General features: G+C 36.7%; 1 non-coding gene across 1 annotated transcript; it reads left to right on the top strand.

Moving 5' to 3' along the window:
• Positions 1 to 1,469: 1,469 nt before the first annotated feature.
• LOC133787428 (small nucleolar RNA R71) lies at positions 1,470 to 1,576 on the top strand. The gene has a single exon (XR_009872451.1). It is a non-coding gene; the product is annotated as a small nucleolar RNA R71 (small nucleolar RNA).
• The last annotated feature ends 7,032 nt before the right edge of the window (positions 1,577 to 8,608 follow it).

The raw sequence follows: 8,608 nt of genomic DNA, 5'->3' as shown, positions 1-8,608 counted from the left end.
TATTAAGGCCCTACTAATTGCTAAAAATTTCCTTCCAGGAATAATTGGAATATTTTCATCTTCCTCCATTTTAAGAATAATAAAATCTGCAGGAAAGATGAATTTATCGACCTTTACTAACACATCTTCTATGATCCCCCTCGGATGAGCCAGTGATCGATCCGCCATTTGCAAAGACACGGTAGTAGGTCGAGCTTCTCCCAATTTTAACTTTCAGAAAATAGATAGAGGAATTAGATTTATACTAGCCCCCAAATCACATAAAACATTTGTCACCATTGAACCCCTTATAGAGCATGGAATGTTGAAACTACCTGGATCTTTAAGCTTGGGAGGTAGCTTCTTTTGAAGTATCGCACTGCACTCCTCAGTAAGTGCCACTGTCTCATAATCCTCTAGTTTCCTTTTCTTCGTCAAAATTTCTTTCATAAAATTCACATAACTCGACATTTGTTCAAGTGCTTCGGCAAAAGGAATGTTGATGTGTAGCTTTCGAAAGACATCCAAAAATTTAGAAAACTGCTTGTCAAGCTTATTCTTTTGAAGCCTCTGAGGATATGGGATCTTTCTATGGTGATCTATGCTTATTTCTGGCTGCTTTTTCTCAAGGTTCTCATTAACCTCATCTTCAAATTTACCCTTTTTCTCATCGACCACTTTCGGTAACTGAATAGGCTTCTTACGGGGCTATTCTAACTCCTTACCACCCCTCAAAGATATCGCATTGCATTATTCTTCTGGGTTTACTTCTGTAGTTCTTGGTAAGTTCCGTTGAGCACGATTTGTCATTAGGTTAGCCAACTGACCAATTTGAGTCTCCGAATTTTGAATAGATGCCCTTGTCTCAGTCATGAATTAGATCAGTACATCAGGCTGTGCTTCAGGTTGTTTCAAATGTACTTTCTGTTGTGGTGGTCTATTTTGTAATTGATAAAACCCAGGAGGAGGTCGTGGATACTGAGGTTGATTCTGCTAAAACTGTTGCTAACTACCCTAACCATTTGTCCAAGAAAAATTGGGTGATTATGCCACCCTGGATTGTAACTCATGAAATATGGGTTGTTGGAGGGCCTTGGGAAGTTCCCTATTGCTTGCACTTGATCCATAGGAATGTTGATAAAATCCCCCGTTGTGCATTGTTCAAATAAATAAGGTCCCTCACATAACTCACATATGACTTGCATCCGCATAACTGGAGCATGAATACTGTTCTGCTGTAACTATTTTGTCAATGTTGCCACTTGAGCTGACAACTCGAGATGGCATCCAATTCATGCACTCCAGCCACCTTCTTAGCGGTTTCTCTTTCTGATGGCCATTGATAGTTATTCATAGCCATTTCTTCCAACGGATCATAAGCCTCATTAGTGCTCTTACTCATGAACGCTCCTCCAGACGCTGCATCAATGATTGTGCGAGTAATACTGCACAAACCATTATAGAAAATATGGACTAACATCCATTTCTCAATTCCATGGTGGGGACATTTTCTCAACAGCTCCTTGAACCTCTCCCACGCATCATACAACGATTCACCATCTTTTTGGTGAAAATTGTTGATTTCACCTCTATACCTTGCAGACAGCGATGGTGGGAAAAATTTTGCCCCCAAACTGAACTGATGATTGTACCATTTGCAGAATAGTAGGCTTAATTTCAAAATTATTAGCCTCAACCGCGGGAGGTCTAATGTATGATTGTGCCCCCGTTACAGTAGGTAGCACATAGTCCCTCAAACTTCTTTGTATTGGTTGCTGAACTGGTGCAACTCCTGCTCCTCCAACATTACCCGCTGCTATCCCAACATTAATATTCTTAGTGTTGTCATGGGCAATGTTGTCAACCCCTCTGTTACCTCTGTTTTGAGCCATCCTTTCTAACCTTTTCTGTTTTCGATTTCTTCTACAAGTTTTCTCAATTTCAGGATCAATAGGCACCCTTGATTCAGACCCCTGTCATTGCATAAACTATGTGAATACCTGAAATCACAAATTGCAAAAGAAAACTAGAATGAGAACGGTATAAAAGAAAAGCAACCAAATTAGAAAAAGAATTAATTTCTTGATATTAGTAATAACAGTCCCCGGCAACGGCGTCAAAAACTTGTGTAAAATCAATACGTAAGTGCACGTAATCGTAACAAGTAATAAAGAGTAAGTGAGACCGTTCCCACGACGACTGTATACTAAGTACCAAGACTTAACTCCTATTTCTATTTGGCTAACAATAATTGAGTCACAAGAATTAACTAAAAATATAAAATAAAAGCCTGAAATTAACTTCAAAAACTAAAAATAAACAACATTAAGAAAATTCAATAGATTAAAAACTAGGGCAATCAATTTCATCAACCATCCTCTTTAATTCTCATTAACACAAATCTTATCATTCAATTTTCTCTTGTGATAGTAGGTCAACATTAATAACTTATATTCGTACTAGGATATATAAGTCTCAATCCTATGCAAATTTTCTACATCTCTGTGATAAATAAACATAAGGTAGGCATTAAGATTAACAACCCTAAAACTACACAGACCACATAGGTACTCTCGTCCTAATATGAAATCTATGTTCATTCAATTACAGCATATTCAATTCTCACTTCTTAGATTTCGAATCAAAATCATATATTCCATGTCAATGGCGATCAATCATTAACAAGAAATATATTTAAATTGAATAAATCACAAGATAAAATTGAAATCATAAAAATTGCATTAATGTAAAATAAAGGTTCAGGAGAATCCATTAACACCCTAGAAAAAGAGTTTAGTTCATAACAGAATTCATAATAACCATAGAAGAATTAAAAAGAATCCAAAATACAAAATTTCAAAGTAGAAAAGAAGAAAAACCGTGTTGAGTTCTTTGATTCCACTTGCAATCCTCTACAATGTGCCTCTATTCGTCTCCTATGGTTAATCTCTCCTTAAAAACGTCATTAAGAAAGCTTTTATATTCCCCTAATTAATTTTGTGTGAAAGGACAAAATTGCCCTTGAAAAATGCCCTGCATTTGGCTTCCATACGGACTGGCGCCGCGGCTCCATATGATAGAGCCGCGACTCTGGTGTACTTCGCAATCCAGATTTCGTCTCTGGATTTTGTAGCGCTACAGTGTTGTCTGATAGAGCCACAACTCTAATTCTCATTTAATAGAGCCACAGCTCTGTCTGGTAGAGCCGCAGCTCTAATTCTGGCTGATTCATTTTTTCTTCTCTGTAACTCTTAGGGCTGCGGCTCTAATTCTAACTTTTCACCAAATCATCAATTTGACCCCTGGTTTCGCCTAGTTTTCATTCCTCAGCCCATTTAACACCGTTTCTTCAAGAATTAAGCGTTTTTCCTCCAATTTCAAGTTATTTCCTTAATAACCACACTTAATCCTAAAAACACAATAAACACCGGCATAATATCGCAGAAAACCAAATAAAAGACTAAAATTGCATCTTAAAACACGTCATAAAAACATACCAAAACTACTCCTAACACCATGCAACCAGGCACATCACACTTAATTACTAGGGTGCATCACTACCTACCATGCACCTTGATGCATTCAACAAAAACTCATTTATTCACAAATTAAAATTAATAAATAAACAAAACAATTAACAATTAAATTCAAAGAATTTCTACCAACAATTCTAACAAATAAAAAAAATTCACAATACTTAACAATTAAATAAAACAAAGCACAAAATTAATAAAAAAAAATTGGTGCACTACCAAAACCCGTGGCTTTAAAAAAATATATTGATGAGCCTTGTGTTTACCAACTGAAGGCAAATCAAATAGTGGTATTCCTAATCATTTGAAATAATGTAAGAAATTATCAGATGTGAAGAATTGGTTGAGCATTCAATTCCAGATGAAGGATTTGGGTGAAGCGAGTTATGTTCTAGGTATCCTGATCATTAGGGATACAAAGAACAAACTCTTAGCTCTATCTCAAGTAGCTTACATTGATAAAGTGCTTGAATGTTTCTCAATGAAAAATTCAAAGAAAATACATCTACTTTCCTGCCATGGAATTCATCTTTCAAATAAGTAGTCTCCCCAGACTCCTAAAGAGGAAGATACAATGAGAAAAGTTCCTTACGCATCTATAGTTGGAAGTCTGATGTATGCCATGTTGTGTACTAGACCAGATATCTGCTATGCAGTGGGAGTAGTGAGCAGTTATCAAGCAAACCCAGGACTGAATCATTGGATAGCAGTTAAGCATATCATGAAGTATTTAAGGCAGACTAAGGATTATATGTTAGTCTACAAGGGTGGTGTTTTGAACCATGTAGGCTACACCGATTTAGATTTTCAGACTAATGCCGACGATAGGAAGTCTACTTCTGGAATGGTGTTTACTCTTGGGGGTGGAGCTGTGATATGGAGAAGCGTAAATCAGTTTGTGATCTCATATTCCACCATGGAGGCTGAGTACATAGTTGCGTCTGAAGCAACTAAGGAAATAGTCTGGCTAAAGAAGTTTTATTCATATCTTGGTGTTATTCCAAATATGGATAAACCACTCATGTTGTTTTGTGACAACACAGAAGCGATAGCCAACTCGAAAGAACCTCAAAGTCACAAGATGAGTAAGCATATAGAAAGGATGTTAGGAGTGTGTCCTAAAAGCATGTAAAGACATTTGTTTTTTCTATGAATAAATAAATACAATGGTTTATTATTATTGTCATATTTAGATTGTTAAATTATTGTTTGAATAATTTTATAAATATCAGAAAAATTCCATATTCATTATTGAGGATGTGATCTTGTATTAGTACGAGAGAATTGAGATCACATGAATGAATAAAAATAGTCAACAACAACAAATTAAAGTTATGGAATTCTTTAATTGGAGTTGTAAGTACGGTTTACTGAGTATCATAATGATACAAATAATCTAGATTCGGATTATTGATGTGGTAAGACATCTCGGTAAAGGTGCTTTATATAATATGATTATATATGACATGGACCGATATGAATTAAAGTCTTTATCCAAAAACCATTTAACAATAAAGACTTGTAATTCATATCATAACTGATGATCATTTATAGATCAACCTAAATCCTGAGTGTTCATGAACTCCTGTTCATGTTTATTAAATCTTTTGATTCATTCGTTAAGGTCTCTTCAAAGAATGAGGCTAATGACTTTTGTTTTGGAGATTTAATATCATGGATGGCTGGGAACATGTATCAACAATACGGAATCTAATCTTTCCTAACGGATCGTATATTAGTTCCCTTAAGGGTTAATTCTGGAACTGAATGATTTTGAGCTCAAATCTATAATTAGATTATAGATTAATTATTCACTAGTGAATTAATGGTACTTAAGGAATAAGAAGTAAATTAGAAAGGTTAAATGGTAATTCTTCCATTCTAATTTATGAACTAATTAATTAGAGGGTTGAACTATTGTAAGGTGGTTATATCAATGGACGACTTAAGAAAAAGATTTCTGTAAAAGTATATCTATAACATAAAGAGTGCAATTCTGAATTTATAGTGGAGTAATATCAGAATTAATAAATTAACTATTATAATTAAAGAGTTTAATTATTTAGTTTCAATTTATTGGAGCTTAATGTTATAGGCTCATGGTTCCCGAAATGGCTCAAACAATCACTGCCAAAGGCAAATGCAAAAATGGGCAAAAAGGACTTATGTGATAAGTAAAATATTTTTCTATATATCAAACATAATTATTGTTTAATTATGTATAATTAATTAATTAAGAATTAATTATTTGATTTATCAAAAATATAATTAATTTTGAATTAATTTATTTTTGGGATTTTTGGTATTTAAATAATAATAAAAATTGGGAAAAATCACATGCCTGCACATGCATGTGGTACACGTGTGGCACAGTGCACAGGCATTGTGCTACACGCATAAGAGATAGACTGAGTCTCTTGATTCCACAATTTTAGTTATTTAAATATTAAATAAATAATGAGATATTTTAATATGATTAAAATATTATTATTTAAACAAAAATCTGATAACTGATCAGTTATTTTTGAATTTGTTTAAAATAACAAATATTTTAATATATTGGATATTATTAAATATTGGATATCAGTTTTCATAGAACGTAAGTGTTGACTGTGTTTTTAGCCAACGACGTGAGAACGTCAATAACGACAAGCCTTCAAGAGAATGTAAACGACAACAGACAGTTTAATCAATAAAAGTAAATAACACGAGATTTTATAGTGGTTCAGCCCCGATAGTCGGTAATAGCCTAATCCACTTAGAGATTTTATTGCTCTATTCACACTCAAGATCAGATGAACCAGTGTCAACTGAGTTTCTTAAGCGTAAATATTCAAGAATACAAAAAAGGGGTTCTCTAAAAAAAAAAACACACTTTCTCTCTCTAGAACATAGACTAATTCTCAATTTTCCAAAAAGTCCTTTTACGATCCCACCAACCCTCTATTTATAGGCTTGGGATCCTCAACTGATATCCCCTTTAGATAGGGATATTTTATTATTCATATTATATTTAAATTACAAGAAATATTTAAAATACAACAGATTCCTCAATTTGAGTGAGGAATGAGAGATTCCCGGGTGCCTAGACCGATTCTTGCTGAAGTCGTTCCGGGGATTTTGACGTAGTCTCCTGGTTGAACACTTGCATGTTGGTTACATGCAAGTATTGGTTAGATATACTCCTCTAGGCTTTCCTTGGCTCAAGGTTATGCATGCATGGCTCTCCTCGGACCAAGGTCATGCATGCTTGGCTCTCCTCGGACCAAGGTGGTCCGAGCCAATCTCCTTGGCCTCACCTCGGACCAAGGTGGTCCGAGCCAATCTCCCTGGCTTCTCCTCGGACCAAGGTGGTCCGAGCCAATCTCCTTGGCCTCTCCTCGGACCAAGGTGGTCCGAGCCAATCTCCTCTTGCCTTCTCCTCGGACCAAGGTGGTCCGAGCCAATCTCCTTGGCATCTCACCTCGGATAGGTCCGAGGCAATTTCCTTGGCATCTCACCTCAGATAGGTCCGAGGCAACTTCCTTGGCATCTCACCTCGGATAGGTCCGAGGAAACTTCCTTGGCATCTCACCTCGGATAGGTCCGAGGCAATCACTTTGACATCTCTAACTAAGGTCCGATCGGACCGTGTGTGGCCTTTCCTTGGCCAAAATCTAAGAACATCTTTTGGCATGCATGGGACTTCCCCTCGGACTTGGTCCGAGCCAACCATCTTGGAGGCTCACCTCGGACATGTTCGAGCCAAACCTCTTGAAAGCTTACCTCGGATAGGTTCGAGCTAAGCATCTAGGGGCTCTTCAAGCTTGAGGTCCGATCGGACCTGCTGCTTCTGTCCCTCGAGCCAAAGTCCAAACCCATCCTTTAAGCTCCTTAGACTTGAGTTTGAACCAAACACTTGGGCTTCTCGGACAAGGGTCCGAGCCAAGCACCCTTTAGCCCAAGTATTCTCCTCGGGTGTATTTGGTTTGACCATGGCATCTCTCAGGCAGTCCAAGTTTTTCACTGATGCATTGGGCTACTGCTAAGCCAGATCACCCAACTAATCCATGCCACGTGTCAATTTCACTGCCACATCATCCTTTTCAAATTTTGGGATAACAGTAAGTTTTCAGGGATAGAAAAATATCTAGGATTCTCTCAGAGAAAGAGAACAGTGACAAAAACAAAGGTCATTGTTCTTCACAAAACCTAGGTCCAAACTTTATCAGATCTCATGTGTTGAGAACATCTGATAAATTGTTATTGCCTATTATTTGTATAGCGAGCCCACACTCGTTCTTTGTGTGCCTGAGAATATTTTGGAAGATCTTGGTGTGAGATCTCAAGGATTCAGCCATACGAAAAGATAGCAGCTAGGAAGGACCTGAGGTAATTTTTCTATTCTTGTCCTTGATTCAATATATATATGAGTGTGAAGAAGTAGATCTAGAAATCTTATGGGATTAATCTGACAATTTGATTGTTGTTCCGCTACGCTTAATCTCTGATTTGATCAATAAAAACCAACAAAGGAAGTATCACATAACTCGAGAATATGTGACCAGGGGAGATGTGAAGGTTATGAAGATTGCATCTTAACACAATCTTGCGGGTCAATTTACAAAAGACACTACTAAAAGCTACATTTGATAAGCATGTCAAGGAAATGAGATTAGTAGAATTAAGGCATTAGTTTCAATTAGTGCATGTAATGCCCCGAATTCTCTGTTGAGTTTAACGGCGTGAACAGTAGGCCGGGAGGGCCATACTTGCTTAATTATGTTATTAATTGATTAAATGCATGTATATGTTGATTATATTATGATATGATGTGAAATGCATGCATGTGAGTCCATATTTCTATCCACAGGGGTGTGATGGTAATTTGGCCCATTGAGGGTAAATTGATTATTTGTTCGCATGTTGGTGATATAATTTGAGACCACATTATGATGTGGGTTTGTTCGAGCCATTTGGCATGAGACGATCAAGGAATGTTGATATCGGTTTGGTCATAACGGGCTTAAGCTCGGGGCTCGGGGTGAGTCTCGGGGTGTTTTAATGATTAGAGTGTTACCGGACATTAAAGGGTAATGGGAGGTGAAATATTGGTG

Source organism: Humulus lupulus, chromosome 6 (genome assembly GCF_963169125.1).
Source record: "Humulus lupulus chromosome 6, drHumLupu1.1, whole genome shotgun sequence".
Lineage (NCBI taxonomy): Eukaryota > Viridiplantae > Streptophyta > Magnoliopsida > Rosales > Cannabaceae > Humulus > Humulus lupulus.
This window is presented reverse-complemented; position numbering and strand designations above follow the sequence as displayed.